The following is a 23,080-nucleotide window of genomic DNA, read 5'->3' as shown; positions in this document are numbered from 1 at the left end:
ACCCTTTCCGGAACCCCAAACACTCCTAACTGCCAATTTATTGCTGCCCTTCCATGTCCCATAAAGACCCTTACTACCCATTAGCACTAACCTTCCCTAAACCCTAAAATCCCCTTAGTTTCATTTAATGCTATCCTTTACTAAATCACACAAACCTCTTAATTCTACTCTTTCCTGAACCCTTTAAATGCTTTATTACCCCTTAGCCCTACCAATTCCTGAACCCTAAGATCATCTAACTACTCCTTAATTCAGCCCTTCCTTGAAACCTAAAAACCTGTTACTACCCCTTAATGGTACCAATCCCTGAACCATAAAATCCCTTGCTACCACTTAATGCTATCCTCTCCTTAACCATAACAAACACATACTATCACTTAATGCACTTAATGTTACCTTTTCCTGAACTGTACAAACTCCTTGCTACTTCTTAATGCTATCCTCTCCTGAACTCTAAAAATCATTTACTTTACCTTAATCTTACCCTTCCCCGAAACCTAAAAATCGCTTTCTACCCATAACAAGCCCCTTCCCTAAACTCTCAAAATCTCATTCTACTCCTTAACACTATATTTCCCTGGAGGCAGGAAAACAGAGTAGCCCTTAAAGCTACCCATCCATCAACTCTAAAAACCCCTGACTACTCCTAAATGCTACAGTTCCCTAAACCATACAAACCCATATTACCTCTTAATGCTACCCATCGATGACCCATAAAGATTGTTACTACGCCTTAATGTTACCCAGCCCTGAACCCTAAAAATCTCTTACTACCCCTTAATGGTGTGCTGCACTGAACCCTACAACCTCGAACTTCTCCTTAATGTTACCATCCCTGAACCCTAATAAACCTTTACTAGCCCTTGCCACTGCCATTCCCTGAACCCTAAAAACTCTTTACTACCCCTAGCACTTCCCTTCCTTGAACCTTTAATCCTTTAACTACTCTCTGAGTGCTACTCTTTCCTGAATCTTAAAACCCTCTGACTGCTGCTTAAAGCTACCCTCTCCTGAACTTTACAAACCCTTCCTACACCTAAAAGATACCATTCTCTGAACCCTACAAATCCCTTAACACTAACCTTCTCTTAATTCTACAAACCCCTTACAGTCCCTTATTGCCACCCGTTCCTGAACCCTAAACTTCAAAATCACTGCTTAGTGCTATACTTCCTTGAACCCTAAAACCCCATTACTACCTCTTAATGCTACCCTTACCTAAAACCTAAAACTCTCTTACTACCCTAAAATGCTACTCTATCATGAACCCTATAAAATACCTACTTCTCCTTAACTCTCACTCAGGGTCTTTGCCTTCTGAAAGCAATGGGAGCCTACGGGTGAAGAACTGGGAAGAACTAAGAATCAAATGACTCATTTCTCTGGTAGTTACGTATTTTTTATGCAACACTCAGAGTCCCACTTGTGACCAGTATTATTTCTATCGCCACCTTCCTGCAGTTATCAATGCCCTCTGCTGTCAACGTACAGTGGAGCTGTGCTGCATTGCCGTTTGGGAGAAATGAACATCGCCCCGCTACTGGAGTCATGTACAGAATGCCGGAGGTTTTTCTGTTACATCACATTTCAGTATTATACTGTTACCAGATTCAGTTATCATGACATTACCGCATATGTAGATATAAATGTGCAAGCATTGTTTCTCTCTTTTTCCCGATTAATGGTGTAAAAAATAGCAGATTTTTGCTTGTACTCTAGTACTATGCACAAAATGCAGTACTTATCTCTTAATGCAAAAAGGATCTTAATTGAACTGAAAGTCACTTAGCACATGACACTGTTTTTACCGCTTCTGACATATTCTTAATGAACCCCAAAGTAGTATGTCTGTAACAGTGCTTAATTTGTAAAATATTAAGTGCAGGTGCTCCAATTTTCCCCCGGAGGCCACACCCACTTTCCCGGCTCCACCCACTTCTGCCAGAGGCCCACCTACTTCTTTTATTGGTTCCACCCACATCTACAAGCATCAACACATCATAGTCACTCCTCACATCTTGAGTTCCGCAAGGAGCTGAAGATCTGGCCCTTCACATAAGCACCTCGGGGACCTCACACCTACACACCTGCCCAAGTGCCTGGATACCCTCTCGGGTGATTAGTATTTCTAATAATCAATATAACTTTACATAATGTAACATATGGGAAGCCTATGACAAAAACTTAAAAGTGAACTCAAATTGGATAATGTGTGTAAATCTTAAAATGCAGCTTCAGTAAAGGTCATTAGAGGACTTGAGGCAGCTTTGGAAATTAAAGAGAATGTGCGTGTACTGTGCTGTTAAAAAGAAAGGAAAGGGTGAAGGAAGGAATACATTAAAGAAGGCAGCAACAAATGCAGACAGGAAGGGGAGTACTGAAGTGAGGATATATATGAGCAATGGATGAAAGAAGGAGGAAATAAGTAAAGAATGTGAAAGGAAGAAATGAAGGAATAGAGGGGGGAAGGAAGTGAATGATGTGTGATGAATGAAAGGAAAGAAGAAAGGAAAGGAGCAAGATAAGCATAAGGATTGGTTGATGGTAAGAAAGGAAGAAAGTAAAGAAGAAGTGAAGGAAGGAGGAGGAAAACAAAGTAAGGAAAGATTGGAGGAAGAAGGTTAAAATGCACCCAGGGAGGAAGTATGGGGAATGAATGAGGGTGTAAGGGAGCAAGAATGGAATGAGGGTATAAGCAAGCAAGAATGGAATGAGGGTGTAAGGAAGCAAGATGCAAGAGGGGAATGAGGCATGGTTGGAGGTGCTGAGGAAGAGAAAAAGAGAAAAGATAAAGATGGGACAAAAGGAAAGAAAGGGTTCAGGGGAATGAATATGAGTAAGGAAAGTACTGGATCAAGGAGGATCAGAGAGCATAATGACAGTGTAATATTGCATAGAAATTGAAAAACAAAAGATTGAAATAGATTTGTGTTCTTAACATACCATGTATGTTTGTAAAACACATATTCACCAAAGGGGGCCTTGACACTGAATTTAAAATGTTGTTAACCAGTTTAATGGCACACATTTTATCGACCTCAGAAATATTAAAGACTGAGTTGCCGCACCAAGATTTAAATTTATGACTCTGAGAACAAAAACAGATTCCTGGAGTGGATATGAAGACATGCGCAAGAAGGAAAAACATAAACAGGAGAGTGAGGAAGGAGGAGAGGTCTGAAGGCAAAGATAGATACGGTAGACAAAGAATGTGAAGAGAAGTGAAGAAAGCAGAGAGAGTGAGTGTTAGAATGGAGTGGAACAGTCGGCCCGCCCATAAAGGGCCCAACTATCCTGACACTGACTCACTCACTGACCGGACACACTACCGCTCCCCCCCCCCCGCCCCCAACCCCCATAAACACACCCTGTACAGGGAGCAGGCTTCTCTCTACTGTGCAGTTCTGGGGTCAGAAGGGGTGAGCAGCAGCCTTGCCTAATATTAAAAATATGCAAAGTGATCACCGCTGATGGCGTCTACTCTGACGCCCTCTTTCACTATGCTAATCCTGCAGTGCATAAATAAGGTTTGTTAACAATTTAGGCCTAGGACTTCATACCTTACTGAGGTGAGCCCGAGCCGACAGCAACTGGCAGCGGGCCGTAACCACATGAACTTTGTAACGATAATAAAGTTATTCTTTACTTCACAACTTGCCTTAAGGATATTCTTTACAGATTTCCTCGACAAGATGAACGCTGGGCCGCAGTCTCTGGCTCAGCTGTATAATGTGCTGCCTCTGCATGATACTCAGCAAGTTGATGCTGCCGTGACACTTCCCAGTCGTCAGGACCAACGACGCCGGGTATATACACAGGCAGTACAGTTACTGAGACCACCATCATTGCGCATGGAAGGCAAAGAGGGCGCACCTGCAAATAAACCCCTTAGGACATCACAATTATTGAAGTACTCACTGTATCACCAAAGTTAAGAAACTCCTTCTATCGGAGCTTTCTACTTTATCGACTGTCTAAATGGAATTGAGCATGAACTGACCGTCGTTATCTGTGGGGTGTGGTGGCAAAGCAGTGAATGCGCGCGCATTCAATGTGAAAAAATGTGCGCACGCTGCTTGCCAACCCTCACAGATTGGATGAGCATGCCCTGAAAACGAAACTGAATCCATCCTGTACTACTGATCTGCCCAGGCAGTCCGGCCCGCAACTGCGCAACAAATAGCCACTACTGCCCACTGCAGTGCACTGCTGGCAACCAAACATGATAGTGATGATCAAACCAGGGGATCAAAAAACAACCTCATCCTCATGATCAGAGTGACGTGACCATCAACATAAAAAAGTAAACCAGTAGTAGGCTTCACTAGGCTCACCTGCGCAGCTTTATTATTTTTTAATTCAATATTTGGCCACCGGCCTACGCCGCCTATCCAAGGCTGTAATGTCACCAATCAACAATTATGATTTAAAAAAATAAACAGTAATCATGCGCCTGCGGACCCCAGGCCCTGCCCTGCCTCACCTGCGCAGCTTGATTTATTTAAATCAGGATGATTCCGCCGCCGGCGCCGGCCGGGCCTACCCCAGGCCATCATGACCAGACGCCGGCCGGTAGACCAATCAAGATGATTTTAAAAAACCTGACCAGTAATCACCGTTGCGGCGCCTACCTGGTTGCGGTATGCAAGGCCCTGCCTCACTCACCCTCACCTGCTGAGCAGTCCGAGCTCCCAACTCAAACTACTTTTGAAACGCGGCGGGCGTTGGTCGAGTACACCACCACTGGATACTCGGTGGCTGGTGAGGAGAGGTGCGGGTATGCTGGGGCGGGCAGCGAAAATGCGCATGCGTTCAATTGCACAATCTGCGCACGCGTCGCTGCCTCTGCCGGCACAGACCCCCCCCCCCCCAGCAAAGCCCTGCCCAACAACAACTACTAACTACAGTGTCCCGCCCACTGGGCCTGATCCGCGGCCGGGAAGAGAGCAGTAAGGAGGTAGGAGGAGGAAATTGAGAATCAAATCACTGGGAGTGAGTCAGTGTCAGTCACCGTGCGTCATGTCACCGTCAGCAGTAAGTGATTACAATTTACTAACTGCATGCATCAGTCAACGTCGGTAACTTAAACTAACTAAGTATGGCACGGCACCACAGTAGTAGCACAGCACGTGCTCTCTGTGTACCAGTGCCACGCACGAGTCACAACTCTCATAAATCAATTACTAGGGCAGGACAGGTGCACTTAATGCCGCGTGACTGTCGACCCGGCCCTCATAATTAGGTGCCGGTGCTAAGCACCGGCAAGCTCCGGCTCAAATTAAGCCCTGGTCTGTAAATGACAAAATACACCAAATATTAGTGGATGACTGTTCTAGATTTTTCGTAATAATTAACTATTTGTATATCGTCAACTTTCCTTTATAGATTGGGCTTGACAGCACAACTGTCAGGATGACATTTTTAGCAATTGTTTAAAGTATGCATAAAGTGGGTTCTGGCTTGGCTCCACCCAAAGAACTAATATGGTCTTTCCTCATGCTATCAGTTGGTGATATGTCATTTCATCTTCCAGGAAGTGTTTCCATCAGAATACCCAAAGGATTATTCAAATCTGAAAAATGAACTCAACTATGCTGATTGTCATATTTAATTCTTTTTTCATATATGCATTCTGCACAAAAAGCAATATTTCTCTTTCTAGTGGGACAGGTTTTCATGTCACAAGCTATGTTTACCACATACAATTCTTGTGAACAACATTTGCAAATGCTTATGTTTACAGCTGATGGTACATTAATGCCAGACCTATTTGCTTTGCCAATGCTTCTTAATAGTTGCATGATGCATCTGTTGCCAGCAGCTGCTTGTAATTAGTGACCATGTGCAGCGACCTGTATTCCTGATTATAGTTAGTGTATGAATTATAACCATTCTTCCTGAACCTGTTCGGTGCGTCGGACGCGCGGGAGCCGTCCAATGCTACAGTGCTCAAGTGCGTCAGACGACTCCTGTGCGTCAGACCACATGGCACTGGAAATCCCTCTGGTGCGGGCACCAGAAAGATTTCCTTTGTACCAAAACAGCCTCAGGATCTAGGGAAGAGCTTCCCATCTCCTGGGGCTGTTCTAATTTTTTTCAGTGAAATGAAGATCAGTGCTCACGGCGCGCTGATGTCATTTCACTGAAGCCGAAACTGAAATAAGCTGGCTCGTTTCAGTTCCCCTGCCTACATGCACATGGGGCTATCTCAACCTCCTGAGCACGTAGACCTACGGGAGGGGTATCATTAGAAGGGGAGAATCTTCCCTTTCTAATGGTACCCGTCCCTAGTGGATCCCTGCTTGGGGATTGCCGAAGGATGGTGATCTCCAAGCAGGAATCCACCCACAAGACACCAGGGAGAGAGGAGCAGCCCCTTGGGCAAGGGCTTTTGCTCCCCCCAACGTTTCTGTAACTGTTCAGTCTTTCTGCCCTCCCTGGGGGAAGATGGGGCAGTAGCTCCCATCTGCCCCCCGGAGGGACAGAAAGCCCACTTGTAAGCCAGGGGTTATTTTTTTCATAGTTCAGGGGTTAGGGCAGCCCAGAATGGGCATGCCAGTGCCCCACCCACACAAAATTCCATAGACACCAGGGATTATGCTTTTCTTTTATACGTAGGGTTGGGGGCTGCCCTGATTGGGCACGCCAATGCCCCCACCCCCATAACAAATTAGACACAGTCTTTCTAACAGAACCTGATGAGAGCCACACAAGTCGCCCCATCCTATCTTCCCTAGGGTGTCTAGTTTGCAAACATTTACAGGTTTAGTTTCCCTAGGTACTGGCTGACCTAGGTTCCAAAACTCACAGCTAGGCACATTGCAAAAAAAAAGAGGCAGCTTTCACTGGAAAAATTTGACGTGTCCATCTTGCATTTTGGGCTGTTTCCTGTCGTGGGACTTGGCCTACCCACACAAGTGAGGTACCACTTTTATCAGGAGACTTGGGGGAATGATGGGTGGGTGGAGGTTTGTGGCTCCCTGTGGATTCCCGAACTTTCTATCACAGAAATGTGAGGAAAAAGGTGTTTTGTTTTTACAAAGTTTAAGGTTTCCAAGGGATTCTGGGTAGAGTCACACAAGTCACCCCACCCTAGACTGTCCTGGGTATCTAGTTGTTAAAAACAGTATAGGATTCCTAGGATTACCTTGGTGCCGGCTGAGCTAGGGTCCAAAAATCCACAGATAGGCACACTGCAAAAAAAAAGGGTCAGTATTCTATGTAAAAATGTGATGTGTCCAAATTGCGTTTTGGGCCATTTCCTGTAATGGACACTAGGCTTACCCAAACAAGTGAGGCTGAGTGGGTGTACGTTTGTGGCTTCCTGTTCATTCCAGAAATTTCCATCATAGAAATGTGTGTGTTTTGAAAAGGCAAGGGATTCTAGGTTACAGGACCTGGTGAGAGGCCCACAAGTCACCCGATCCTGTATTCCCTGGGTATCTAGTTTTGAAAATGCACAGGTTTGCTAGGTTTTCGTAGGTGCTGGCTGAGTTAAGATCCCAAATCAACACCAAGGCAGATGACAAAAAAGGGTCAGTTTGCAGTTGAAAAATGTGATGTGTCCATGTTGCGTTTTGGGCAGTTTCCCTTCATGGGCACTAGGCCCACCCACACAAATGAGCTACCAATTTCATAGGGAGACTTAGGGAAATGATGGGTAGGTGGAAGTTTGTGGCTCTATGCATATTCCAGAACCTTCCATCTCTGAAATGTTAGGAAAATGTGTTTAAAAAAACAACAAAGTTTGAGATTTGCAAGGGATTCTGGGTAACAGACCCTGGTAAGAGCCACACAAGTCACCCCATCCTCAATTCCACTGGATGTTTAGTTTGCAAAAATGTATAGGTATGCTAGGTTTCCTTATCTGCAGGCAGAGCTAGGTTCCAAAATCCACAGCTAGGCACATTACAAAAAAAAGGGCAGTTTTCAATGGAAAAATGTGATGTGTCCACATTGCGTTTTGATCCGTTTCCTCATGTGGGCACTAGGCCTACCCACACAAGTGAGGTACCAATTGTATTGGAAGATGTAGAGGAACACAGAATAGTAGAACAAGTGTTATTTCCAATTGAGGTTCTTTGCATTTCTGCCTCCTAAATGTAAGACAATGTGTAAAAAAGACGTAATTTTGAAAAATGTCCTCTAATTCACATGCTACTATGGGCACCCACAATTTTGGAGATGCGCAAATACCACTGCTTCTAAACTCTATATTTTGTTCCCATTTTGGAAATATTTAGGTTTACTTGATACCTTTATTTCATTCTTTATATTTTACCAAATGAATTGCTATATACCCGGTACACAATGAAAAAACATTGCTAGATGCAGCTCAGTTACTGGCTCTGGGTACCTCAGGTTCTTGGTGAACCTACAAGTCCTATATATCTCTGCAACCAAAAAGGTCCAGCAGACGTAACAGTATATTGCTTTCAGAATTTTGCCTTACGTAGAAGAAATTACAGGTGAAAACGGTGGCAAAAATTGCTTTTTTTTCTACTCAGTTTAATATGTTTTATTTCAACGGTTAGTTTCTATAGGAAAACCTTGAAGGATCTACACAATTGACCCCTTGCTGAATTTAGAATCTTGTCTAATTTTCAGAAATGTATAGGTGTCCAGGACCCATTTTTGCTTTCAACCCATTTCTACCACTAACTAAAAGGAGGTTGAAAGCACAAAAAAGAGGAAAAATAGGCTATCTCTCATTAAAATGCCAAAACTGTGTAGAAAATGTTGGTTTCTGCCAAACATCTCCCTGAAAGCTGCGAAATTTGTGATTTTTGCACCACAAACGCTTTGTTGATACCTTTTGCAGGGAATAAAAACACATGCTTTCTTCTGCAGCACTTTTTCCCATTTTCCCCCCAAAAACTAACATTAGTTGTATTTTGGCTAATTTCTCAGTCCCCTCCAGTGGAATTTATAAACCCTGGATGCCTTTAGAATCCTCAGGATGTTGGAAGAAAAGGACTCAAATTTGGTGTGGATTCCTTTTGTGGACAAAATGTTACAGGGGCCTAATTTCGAACTTGCCCAAATAGCCCAAAAAAGTCTTAGCTCAGTCAGGGGTAAAGGCCTAGCAGCAAAGGGGTTATTCTCTTGAAATCAGTCAGCTAACTTTCAGCATGCCAAATTTTATCATAATAAGTCCATGGGAAAAAGAAGCTTAAGGTCTGCAGCGGGGGGAGGCGTAGGAGGCGGGGGTGATGAAAAAATTAGTTATTTCCAATTTTGGCTTCGCTAAGGAGATTTATTTTTACATCTACAGCCAGAACAGCTTAACGGAGTTACACCAAATTTAGCATGGAAGTATAACTTTACTCGGAAAGAATGGATTTTTTGGTTTAGTGTAGATCTCTTTAGCGATTTTCGAGATATTGGTATTTAAATAAGGGTAAATAATATATTATATTTTTACCTTCTAGATTTGTGAATCAACCCTGTCAATCACATTTTCAATCTTTAAGGCAAGGTGATTGGCTGAATTAGGGCTAAAAATTATATTTTTCTGCCATCTTGAAACCTGTGAGTCGGCTCCGACTTATGAGTTTCGCACTATGAAAATAAATTTTACACAGTCATTGGCGGTCAACCCCAAAGGTGGCTGACTCAAAGGCAGTGGCAATGGGACCATAAGTTGTAGTGGGTGTTGTGTGCGTTCCAAAACATAACTGGTGAATTTCAGTGGTTTTGCGTATTCTTGCCTCAATATTAACTCACTTTTTAACTCTTTTTTCAATAAAAAACCAAAGTTGAAGTTTAGGTGTGGCTCAGTAAAAGCATTGAAAATCACCAGGTATGGAGTGCATTTCGCAACACACACCGTAACTCGCACCTAAAACTCACAAACTTGGTGAAATGGTTCCTATTTCTAAACACAACATTGCAGAAGTGTTGCAAATTTCAGAACATTCCCCAAATCAGCATCTGCTGAGTGCATTATTAACTGTTTTTAAGGAATGTTTTCCAAGCCCCTGTAAAAATATCTACCCCCCTCAAGACCTCCAAACCAGTCACGCCTCCCATTCTTTCTGGAAATTTTCTTTCTACTGCGGGGCATTCTTGAATGTTTGAAAATGTGCAATTTTGAAAATGGCATAACAAAATATATCAAAACCAGTCATCAGCCAATCACATTCTTAAAAAATCAAATTGACAGAACCTGCAAATTTTTAGCTCACAATTTAAATAGCGGATATCTCTCAACTGTAGCTCTTCATTGCCCACCTACTAATTTTTTTCAACTGTATTTTATTCTTTTTTGCACATGGCTATATGTAACAACACTCTTGTCCTGAGCATAATAAAGAAAACATTTCTACCACTACCACTAACTAAAAGGAGGTTGAAAGCACAAAAAAGAGGAAAAATAGGCTATCTCTCATTAAAATGCCAAAACTGTGTAGAAAATGTTGGTTATGTGGGTACAAACAAGGATATTCATACATAATTAAAGCCACACAATTACATTTTTATATCAAACCATAACATATCATACATTATCAGAATGGCCAACACCCTTATAGGTCAGCCAATCTCAGTTATATCAGAGACGTAAGTCAGCTCAGCAATTACACGAGTTAATGAGATATTTCAGTTCCCTGGGTCCTAAATTCAGCAAGAGTTTTGCAAGCCCAGATTTTATGTGATATCGCAATATCCCTTTCATATGGCTTATAATATTCCAGAAGATCTTGATCGGGGGATAGGGCCACCACACATGCAAATAATCTGGCTCTTGCCCACAACCCTTCCAGTACAACCCTGTTTGGAGTACATCTGTTTCAGCTTTATTAGTGTAATGTTCCACTGGAACCAAGCAATAGTCAACTAACCAGCCCCAATCAAGGCCAAACTGGTCATGGTTACTTGTGTTCCAGTTCCGAAATTACCTGGCTTTGCAGTTTGGCTGGACTGTTTCGATTGGATCAGGGTCAAGATGGATTTGCATATGCTGGGTGGCGTGTTGGGAAAAAAACAATGGATTGGAATGCTACCCCAATCGATTGCCAGTGATTAGACTTATTGCAAGCATCCTTTTGTCAACTTTTGTGTATTTGATGTGATGCCCTAAGTGGCCTACAGTATGCCCAGGTGTGGGTCCCTTGCTCACTGGAGGCAACTTAAACCAGACTGAAAAAAACTCTATCAGGGTAAATAGGGTCTTGAGATTTTTGTCTTCTGGTTCAGAGAAGACATGGCTTGGCAGTTCGGGCTGGATTGTTCTTATCAGAGCAGGGTCAAGACTGATTTGCCTCTGGTTGGGTCCAATCTGAGGTGGCATGGTAGGCAAAAGAACGATGGATGCAATTCTACCCTGAGCGTTTGCCTGTGTTAAAATTACTGCAATAAGCCTCCCATCACCTTTTGTGTGTTTGTAATGTGCCACTGAACCATGTTTTTATACATTGAGTCCATGTTCTGAACACTTTTACACAGAGAAGATATATCTGCTTAAAGTTTCTGCCATTAGGGGATTGATGTCTCCGCTTTTAAGATGCGTAAAATTGCCACCTTGAGATATATGAACATTGAACATCAAGCCCTGCATCCTCCAACATTGACTATGTACTCAAAATCAAGTCTTTTGGTGACGTATAGGTAGAAACCAATTTTTTCCCACTGAGTTAGAGGCCTAACTGCTGCCCCTCTGTTTTCTAGATTAGCGACCCAATAGTGTAGCTGGAAATCCACAATTCATTCTGTTTCGCAAAGCTTGAAATTCCTCTTGCAATGGTCAAACAATTTTACCTCCACGCCCGGGAATAGATCACAGAGCATTCTGCAGTCCTTCTCCCACCACCTCCCAGGTGCCTCTCCAGTCATCCACGGGGAAACATCCTGAATGTGCCAGAGAGGTGTGTAGGGAGACGGACAATATGTTAAACCCTGTTGTGTCACAACCATTTCCCATATCTCCAAAGTCAGCTGTATTATATCTTAAAAAAAACAAGCGGGGTTCTAGTATTCCTGGGAAGCCAAAGTATCGCCCAAGGCAACTAGCCCATTATGGCCTCATCCATTTTTTTTCATACAAACTTTATTGTATTTTGGTATAACAATCATTCTTAATACAGGATATTGGGTGTCAATGTCATAAGTAAGGGTATTACAATGTAGTTAGTAACACAACAGTACTATGTAGTTATGAACTTACAGTTTGTTCCCTGTCACAGCTTATGTAATGAAGATACATGGATCATAATCAAGGACATAAGAAAACTGAATCCCCCCACCTGGTTCCCAAACCTAACCAAAACTCATGTGCTTCACCAAAGAAACTCATCATGGCAATAAACAAAGAGGGGGGGAGGGGGTAGTATATGTGCGGGTGCAATACTACTTATTTATGATCCCAGATGACCATAATGTCTCTAGACCCTAGGTAATTATATTCTGTAGGGCATTCTCCCTTTTAGACCTATGAATACTTGTTCATTGGGACCCTGTAGCCTATCTGAGATCTGAATCGTATGCCTTACAGCTCTCCAGAAGTGTGTCCCATTCCATTGAAATTCGTGTTTTGCTTAGCCCCCTATATTCCTCCCACCTAAGGGCTAAGCTTTCTGCAAGGCACCATTGTCAAAGTTCCTCACGCAAGGTCATCAAATTGGGGGCGCTGGGGCATTTCCAGCACCATGTGAGGAGGTGCTTTGCCAGTAACAGTGTTACGTTTACAAATATCATCCCTACTTTAGAGCCCTTATTGCCAATGGGTAACCCCAATATACAACTCTTCATAGTATCCCATCAGGCCTGGCCAGTAACTGCACCCAGTGCTCTGACTACTCCTGCCCACTATTCCAATAGCGGTGGGCAAGCCCACGCCATTTGGATTAGGCAACGGGGGCACATTGAGGATGCAGCAGAGATCATATTGATTTTGTGTGGCGTTAAGTATGCCCGGTGTAGAATGGTATATTGTATACATTTAAATCACACATTACAAGACACTTTCTTGGGGTGTTCCAGCAGCAGTGCCCATTCCTTGTCAAATAGTGTTCTGCCCCAATCCGTCTCCCATTTCTCCCATAGTTTAGTAAGTGGTATCATCGGATGCTCTCGACGGCCTTTATAAAGCCATCGTACCAGGTGCCATCCATGCCCTATTGTGTGCAATGCCCTTAGCAGCTCATGAGTTTGGGGTTCTTGATTATCAACTGTCCAGTGTTGATGCATATACTGGAGAAGTCTGGCATGCATTAGGAATAGGGTGTCTGGAAGTGTTTGTGGGTGTATGAAGTCCTCGTGGGTCATGAGAGAGCCCTCTGCAAACAGGTCGCCCAGTGTGGTAACCCCTTCGCGCTCCCAGGTTATGAAGGTATAAGCCTCTTGCTCATCAAGGTGCCAGAAGTGGTGGGGAGGCCTAGTAAAGGTATGTTGGGTGCATATTGTGCCTTAACCGAGTAATATTTCATCATCATTTTCTAGCATATTAACACAACACATAATAGTAACTTGTGTATGAGCAAGGACTGGGTGCCAGAGCAGAGCAGACGGTGCATTTGTCCACGTGCCAATTGTGTCTCGGTAAAGTCTTTCTCCAATAGGATATTGCCAGCGAACCAGTATGATAACGACTGCAGCTGTCCAACAATACTGTACGCCTTAAAGTCAGGGGCTTCTAGTCCTCCTCTATCCGTCGGAAATTGTAATTATCCAGTATTATGTGTGTCTTTCATAGATTCACATGCCTGAATCATTCCCCGTTGTCGAGACGGGAGTCTCCGGTACATAGAAAAGTAATGTCCTATAGACATACATAGAGAAAAGTAGGCCTAAGGGCCTCGCCTTAGTAGCCTATCTATGTCCTTTTGTAAAAAGGACCAAACTCCAGAAGGTAGCCAATCAGCTACCACCTCCCTCTAGAACCTTCCTGTCAGGAGCCTCAGTCTCGCAGATTTTCTACCGCACGTTGTGCTAGGGAGTCTCCACCTGAGTTCTCCTCAGGTTTCCTAGTTTAATCTCTTTTCTTCATAGAAATTGGATATTTCCTTTATAAATCGACCATGGCTGATCAACAGAAGAAGGGTCTCTTCAGAGCTTTCTCTTCTTGTGGTAAGAAGAGGCTCCACGTCGACGATAAGCATGAAACCTGCTTATACTGTCTTTATCCAGACCATTCTCCTAAAGAATGTAGAATTTGTAGAACATTCTCTACAAAAACACTAAAAGACAGAGAAGGACGGCTGCTCCTCTGGTTGAACAGGCTGAAAACCAGAGACAACCTGGAGTCTTCAGAGGACGGTGAGATGGCTTCAGTTTCTTCTAAAATATCCTTGAAGAGGCCAAGGGTTGCTTCCCCTAGCCCTACAGACGTTCCTCCTAAAAAGACTGCTAAAAAGTCTTCAGAGGCAAAATCTACAACGTCTGACAAGGAGGTTCCTGCCTTCAGGAAGCCTGCACCGTCGTTGACGACGATTTGGTCGACGCTTTCCTCAGCGCTGAAGAAGACTGTGTCTCCAGTCTATGTTTCTTCATCGACGACGACGATGTCGACGACGATGGCGTCGCCAGCATCTTCATCGACAACGACGACTACTCCATCGTCGACGGCCGGTAAGCCTGTGTTGTCGATTATCATCCCTAAAAAGACCTCGACGACGATTAAGAATCCGTCGACGACGACATCAGCGTCGACGACGAACCCAAAACCCTCGTCGACCAGTGTGCCGTCGACGAAGACACCGACGACGGTGAAGACATCGTCGACGACGAAGACACCGTCGGCGAGCGCACCATCAACAACGGTGCCGTCGACGAAGGTCCCGTTGATGAGAGTACCGTAGACGAAAACACCGTTGACGACAATTCTAATTCTGTCGACGACGACACCGTCGACGACGCCATCGTCGACGCTATGGAAACAATCGGACTTGATTTCTCCGTTGACATCTTCCAGTCAGGCGCCTACGATTTCACCAACGATAAAGACCACGAAAAAGCCGATAACACCGGACTTAACGTCCCCAAGCAGGGTGCAAAAGTTAACCCCATCTTGTCTACTGCAGGACGAGGAATCAGACGACGTCCAGTACGGACAGGCCACCAGTCCTTCAGATCTCATAGTAAAGAGCCAAAGCACTGATGAGGATGGCGACGAAGTGGTTTTTACAGAAGAGGCTGAACATTCACATGTCCAGACGCAGGTCACACCTATGGTATGCCTTCCGGTGTCTATAGTCTCAGACTTACAGTTCTTGATCCAAGACTACAAGCAGCGATTTCCCGAACCGACCACTGCTCCGTCAATGGAGACAAATCCAGCTACTTCTAGACCGACACCACCCTCACGACCTAGACCGTCACCTTTGGTGATCCGTCAGGAAAAGGAACCAGTGCAAAATATCCTGTCTTCTGACGAGGAAGTCGAAGAACCAGAGGATGGAGAGGTACGGGACGACCAGTCCGACCATAGGGACGATGAGAACTACATCGCTCCTTCTCCGACCACGCCTGAACCCACTACCTTGGACTCGCCGCCAGTGGACATTGGCGGATTTCACAATTTAGTGGAGAGAGCGGCCACAAGATTCCATATGACAATGGAATCCCATGAAACTGACTGTTTCCTCTACGATTTTAAAGATCCGGTTAGGAAAACAACCAGATCAATTCCTATCATTGATCACATATGGGAACAGGGAAAACAGCTGATGCAGACACCAGCCTCGGTCTCCGCAGTAGTACCACGGCTGGACAAGAAGTATAAGGCACCAACAACAGCATCAGCCTGCCTTACTGGGCATCCCAAGCCAGATTCAGTGGTTACCCAGGCGGCACAAAAGAACTCTAGGAATCAGTCATCTCCATTTTCAGCTCCACCGGACAAGGAGGGCAGAAAGCTAGACAGTATTGGCAAACACTTTTCCACCACGTCGGCCATGACTGTGAAAGTGGCAAATTCCATTGCGCTACTAGGCCGCTACAGTCGGCAATTATGGGAGGATATTGCCCCGTATCTGGCGGAATTACCAGATAATCTGAAAGAGGAAGTTCAATCACTCCTTAAAGAGGGCCAAACATCGGCATCGGAACTTATCGATTGCGCTATTGATGTTGCAATGACCGGCTTCAGACAGCTAGCAGGGGCCGCGGTCTTGAGAAGGCAGGGGTGGCTCAAAGCTACATCCTTTCGTCAAGAAGTCCAAACTAAGGTACTGGACATGCCCTACGACGGCTAGCACCTGTTCGGGGAGAAAATCGACGAGGCCCTTCAAACAATCAAAAAAGATACAGACACGGCACGAGCGCTTGGCACATTGCAGTTTCAGAACCAGTCCTTTAGAGGGAGCAGGGGTAGAGGTCAGTCCTCTTACAGAGGTTCTTACGAGCACAGCACACGAGCACAGTGACACAAATGTGACCAGCACCTCGGAGGGGGTACAGGAGTCTGCTTGAGGAATCACAGCAAGAGACGCAAACATCAATGTCATCTGACACCAGCAGTGACGCGTTTATGTTGGCGGGCACAGGGAACGGGGACTCTGCCACCAAACATCGTCCAGGACCCACCCTCCCAGCTACTTTCACTGTAGCTGCCCGTGTTCGCACCAGTAGGAAGGGAGGAGTGTCCTTCGCCCCAGGCACGGCTGCCCCTGTCCTCCCTGCTGCCCTCAGTGCTGAGTCTGTGGACCTTTTGCGCCAGCTGTGTGTGGGCCAGACAACTCTCCTCGATGCTGTCCTAGACCACAACAAAAAGTTGGCACAGGTGGTTGCTTTCATGGAGGGCATTCATTCAGACGTGGGTGGGCTACACCGGACTGTCCAGTCTTTGTCCTCTGCAGTGACGGCAGCCATTCAACAGGCACAATCTCTGTGTCCAGCTCCAGTCCCTTTGTCCACCCCCTGCCAGTGGCTACATCTGACGATAGTGACCACACACCACAGACCTCAAGGGCAAGATACAGCACACACAGCACACAACAGCAGCAGCCCAAGCGGTCCAGGGCGCGGACACCATCCACACAGAAAGCTAAAGCCACCCCAGACCGCAGAGGCAAAAGCCCTTTAGGTGACACCCAGGGCCAGAAAGCCAAGAAGCAGGCCTCAGGCTCACATGCCTCAGAGGCATCTCCAACCGAGGACTCACCTGTCCCAAAAGCATCTTGCAAAGGTGCCTGCCTAGAGTACACATATAAATAGCTCCAAGGGTAATTCACCCACAACAACTTCCATCCTGAGCCCTGTGAAGCATGGAAAGGAGGCCACTGTAGGGGCTACACCTGGTAAACGGGATGGAGGGGCAGAGGCAAGGCCAGGCTAAGCGCACCGCTGGATCCAGCCTGTCCCCAGAGGATGAGCCACCGTCTGCACCTGATGCAGCTTTAGTGGTGAGTGTGCCTGTTGTGACGGCACCACTTGCCATTTCGACTCCCCAAGAAGTGGAAAGGCACCCCTCCACAATCTCCCACCAACACTGTATCTCACGGCAGCATGACTCAACCTCCATGTGCTACCACACCACCTGGTCCAAGCAGCCCTCCGGATTCCAAAGCCACTGATACCTCTACCTCAGCTGGTCCTCTCTCTCCCCGGTCCAGTCCTCCAACTGTCCCGACAGTAAGCCACCTCCCAGTCCCACTGACAGATAATTGTTAGTCCCCCTCACACACCTGTCTCTCCCACAGCAGTGCCTGGACTGCCTATTATTACCCCCCTGACTGTGTTGCTGACCATGGCAGGGTACAGTATCACCCATTCCCAGTGCAGGATGTCATGTATCTACTCTGCACTTTGGACTGGCCACTGGCCTTGTTGCTCCTTGCTGTGTTACACTATTCCCTGTGCAGCATCTCACAGACATACTCTGCACTTTGGACTGGCCACTGGCCTTGTTGCTCCTTGCTGTGTTAAACTATTCCCTGTACAGCTTCTCATGAACATATTCAGCACTTTGGACTGGCCTTTTGCCTTGTTGTTCCTTTATGTTCACTGTTGTTTGCCCCTTCCCTGTGCAGGATCTCATGTACCTCATCTGCACTTTGTCCTGGCCACCGGCCTTGCTCTTGTCTACTTTTGTTGCCTATCTGTGTGATATGTGAATAAAAACAGTTATTCCTGTTGTTTGCCTTGTCAGTGTCTTGATAAATAAAGCGTTTTCTGTGTGGGTATGGTTTTACTGTAACACATGCTCTATAAGCCACTTTAACATAGCCAATGGTTTGTTTCATTTTTTCAGGGTTTTACAGAGGTGACAGGCACTTCAGTTCTTCTTGACTCTGAGGCTTGGGGTGCAATGAGGTTGGTTTGTGATGAACTACTGTGATCATAATCACTCTTTGTTCAGATTAGCTATATTGTACACACATCATGTTTGTATGCAGTGCCAGCACAAAGTGGGATTCTATCCACAGTATAGCAGGCTGGCTGGCCAGGGTCATCATGTCTGTGTGATCTTTCTTGATGTGTGCACAGCAGTGTTGGTGTATGGTCATCTTGTGATGCCCAGGCATCCCAGTCACACAGGTTAAATTCAATGTGTGCACTTGGGTGATCATGAAGTGTGCAGTGTGTAGGGGGTGACTGTCAGTAGTGTTGATGTATGTGTGGCCCTGCAATGTCAACTGCACACATGTGTCACCCAGGAGTGGAGTGCCTGTTGTTTGTATTGTTCAGCCTTGTGATTGTGACTGTGTGGACATGTGGGAGTTGTAGGTTGTGTACTATGCAGTGTGTTGGTGTTTCCTTGCACTTCTGGAGGATACCTACTTGTTGGTGGCAATTGTGAGTATGCAGAGTGTGTGACTGTCAAGTCAGTGTTGTGTTTTGTTGATCAGCCATGTTTCTTGATACTGTTTGTGCTCACTGTGCAGAACTGCTCAGCCACACTGACATCGTGTGTGTGTTTCTTCATGTATTGCTGTCAGTTGGGGCTGTTTTGGCTCCATTGTGGCATGTGTGATGTGGAGTCATAACATTCCCTATCTGTGCTTCTGATGCCTACCCATTGGTAGTCTGCACTCCATCTATTTTTGTATGGGGCACTCCTCACCTGTCTACTACTGGCGTACACTCCACTTAACTCTCATGTCAGCTGTCCCCTTGGGTTGCCAGTGTGTCTGCCTCCCCATCAGGTAATTTGTTACACTATGCTTTGTGGTGCTGATCTGTGCACAGGACCAATGTGCCACTCAGGACAGTTGACTAATTGTTTATATGTGATTTTCTTGTATCGTTTTGCAGACATGGTTGCTCATATGCAGTTCTACTGTTTATGCTGTACAGTCCTCTAGCCATGTTGTTGTCACCTGGGTGTCCCAGACTTGTGCATCTGTGGGTGTTGGGTTAGCTGTATGTGTGTTTGCTGTTGTACTGCTTCACTTCCTAAGTGTGCTGTGCTGATTAGTGTTGTGTGGGTTCATGTTGTGTCACTCATATCTGTGTGGGACTGGTATGTTTCGTGTGCACACATTGCTTGTCGTGCATGCAGTGCTGTGAGTGTATGTTGCCTTGTCCTGCCTGGTGTGCATCCCCTGATGTCCTGCTGTGTTTGCAATGTGATGTATTGGCATGTGCATCTGTTGTGTGTTTGATGTGGATGTGTGCAGTGTTTGGGCTGTGTTGTCTCTTGCAGCTGACAGGTGCGGAGTGTGTGATGTTCTCTTTTTATGTCAGTGTATGTGTTTTGCTACTGTGTTGTGATTCATTCAGATGTGTGTTTCCAGTTTAGTGTGCATTACTTGTGTGTCTGTCACATGCACTTAGGGATATTCTTGATCTGGTCTTGTTTGGGTGCATCCTTGGGGTTTTCTCCTCTCACATGTGAGCTGTCATTTGTCAGGATGGGGCATGTGCATGCATGTGGTACACTATGACACCATGTTGACTTGATGGGTGGTGTGGTATATCTTTCTGTGTTTAATTGTAGGCCCATTGGTCCCAGTTTGTATCCATGATTGTTTGGAGATGATGCACTTCTTGTCTGGGTTGGGGTTGTTGTGTTCTCCTGTTCTGTCTGTGCTCCCATTGCCTTTCTACAGTTTTGCTGCACACCTCAGGTCTGGTCTTGTTGTACTCCTGTGTATGTTGTTATTGAGTTTTGTGTTTGGCTGTTGTTTTTGTGCCAGCATTGGTTCAGGCATCCATGAGTTGGTGTGCCGGATGTTTGTGGATGCCCCCAAGGAGTGTGATTGTTTGTCAGTGTATTGTCTGGACATTATTGGGACCTTCTGTGTGTTTGATACTGGTGCTGTGTGCTACAGGTGTGAATTGGGCAGGGGGGTATGTGTTAAGGATCCTACTTGTGTTTGACAGTCATAAAGTGTAACAATGGGCCCTGTGTGTTGTGCTGCTGACACACACCTGTCAAGTAGTTGAATGCAGAGATGGGTGGCTGTTCACTGTTTGACTTCAGAGACTTCCTTTCATTCCTGTGCCTATACATGGTTTGCCTTGCTGTCTCCCTGAGTTGTTGCACAGAGGTGACTGTGGTTTGATTTCACTCACGGTGCCAGCCATGTGTGCTTTGATGGGCTAAGGGTGTTGTTATATGTGCCTTCTCTTGCATGTGATGGACACATGCTTAGTGTTTGTCTCCTTGGCCTTCCATTTGTGTGCACCTCACTTTGGCTTTCTTATGTGTTGTTCTCCATTGCTGCTGAGATCTGGTCTGAGGATGTGGCTGTGTGTCAGTGTGTAGTATGTCTGTGTGACTTGACAGATTGCGTGTCTAGTTGAGTGATTGTTCCTGTAATCTATGTGTGCTCATTTTGTGCTTGAACTCCGTTTTGTTTCCAAGAGTGTAGTATAGGTGTGGTGTGAGGGTTGCCCTGGTCCTGTGTTTATGTGCTGTGTGTTCCTCTGCAGCACCACTTGCTGAGGCTGTCTACCTAGTTGTTTGGTGTAGGCTGGGCGGTTCACCTGGTTGGTTGTTGTACATGGGGAGCACAAGAGAGGCACATGTCATGCCCCTTCATGGGGGTGGCATAGTGTGTGGAGGGTGGAGGTGTGGCCCGATGAACTTTGTGCACTACCCATGCCTGGCGATGGCCCTGCCTTCTGCATTGTGCGCAGCTTTTCCCGCGTCTTCACCACTGCAGTGACGTGACCGGGACATTGCTTCAATATCACGGATAGTGGGTGACCTGGATGCGGAGATGTGATTTTGTGACAGGTGCGACATGTTATTTATTTATTTAGAGCATTTGTATAGCGCGGCTATCACCTTACAGGTATCCTGGCGCTGAGATAACTCCTAAGATGGATGCACTGGGAGGCAACAGAAGAGTAGCCAAAAGTTTAGCATTTCGGAATCAGCCAAGTTTTGACCCGTTTCCTAAAAGGGGGAAGTTCCTTTGTTTGGCGGATGTCCAGGGGCATGCTATTCCAAAGTTTGGCAGCTGCGACTTTGAAAGATCTGCCTCCGGTCCTGACCTTTTTAAATCTCGGTACTTTTACAAGACAGCCCGTTGTAGATCGGAGGGCTCTGGTTGGGATGTACCAGTCAAACATGGTTTGCAGGGAGCTGGGCCCCACTCCCTGCAGGGCTTTAAAAACAAGACAGAGGGATTTAAAGGACACTCGCTGTTTCAATGGGAGCCAGTGAAGCTCGGCCATTGCCGCAGTGGCCGAAGATCTCCTAGGCCAACCAAGGGCCAGTTTGGCAGCGGCAGATTGAACTCTTTGGAGTCTGTCTGGCAGCATGGACGGAGCCTCGAGTAACAGCGCATGTGTGGGTACACTTGTGGGTGTGTTCCTGTCCCCACCAGGGTGCCTGGTGTGGACAGGAACCCTATATCAGCCCTGGAGTTGTGTGTTGTGTTTGTGTGCGGAGTTGCGCGTTGACATACCTGCGGCGTCGTCTGCGACGGTGCATAGTTGCTGGTAGTGCATCAGGTACAGCATCAGGAAGACGTGTGGAGCTGGATCCATTCTGGTCGGGACCGGGTTGAAGGCACGGGGACTGGCGCTCCGCTGTCGTGCTTCCGCCATCTCTGGTTGGGTGGTTTCTCCGCTGCGGTGAGACTGGCTGTTTGGGGCATCCTGATTTGTACAGCGGACGGGGCGTCATTCCGCACGGCAGTGAGTCTCCATTGGCTCCCACCGCAGCGGTGGCGGGTGCACTTTGTTGGCGGTTCGCATCGCACCGTAGCGGATGGGAAATGGGCTATGTTTGGCCATACTAATATGGCGAGTGTGAAGACCGCTGCTGGCGTGCGGAAAAAAGCATTTTCCACCAGCACCGCTGTGGTGCCTCCGCCCGCCATCATAATAGGCCCCTTAGTCACTAGTGTGCATTTAGGCCTCTCATGTATAACTGAAGTAAGCTGAACCATGTGACAGCTGCGCATGACTATTGAGAGTGGACCTGGAAGGATGACAGATGTTGGAAAAGGGACAAGGCCGCAGAGTGTCCAAGCATGAGAACACGCAGTGAAAAGTTCAAATAAATGGATCTACATGTTAGTTTTTTAACAAATGTTGCAGATGAAATGTGAATGCGGGTGGGAAATAAAAATTAAGAATAAAAAATAAGGGGATGGGTCTGCGAACAATGGCTAACTGAAAAAGTGATATGTAGCATGGTGTGATTATCTTCCTCCCTTGTCTGACCTATTAGATTTTGAATTTCTATGATATTGAAACTTTAGTGGGTAGTACATGAAAAACGAAAGGTATAATTGAGATAGCTTTAGATATAGTTAGTGCGACTTGGGATGCTGTTGCTGCGGGAGGTGTTGATGCTGGGAGAGATGCAGTGAGCTGCTGATGAAGAAGCCGAATGCAGAAACTTCTATCCTAATTTAATTGGGTTAGATAAGAAGATCACAGAAGAATCTTGAGGAAGAGTGTCAGAGAGGGGTGCAACGCAACCGTCGGTGTTAGAGAGGTCATCTATCCTGTCCTGAATCCTGTCCTGAAGTATTTGTCGCCTGAACTGTCCCGGGGGACCCTTACTAACCCTTTGGCCAGGGTGTTGGTCTTCACACCATTCTTGATAAATATAACTTTGTGCATGTGTAGATGTGTGCCTCTCTCTGTCCTCTCCCTTTCTGAGCATAAGTCATTACAAAAGTTTGAAGTATGAGTTTGAGGATGGATTAATTGAATTTTCTCTCCTACATGTGATGGT

Source organism: Lissotriton helveticus, chromosome 2_1 (genome assembly GCF_964261635.1).
Source record: "Lissotriton helveticus chromosome 2_1, aLisHel1.1, whole genome shotgun sequence".
NCBI lineage: Eukaryota > Metazoa > Chordata > Amphibia > Caudata > Salamandridae > Lissotriton > Lissotriton helveticus.
This window is presented reverse-complemented; position numbering follows the sequence as displayed.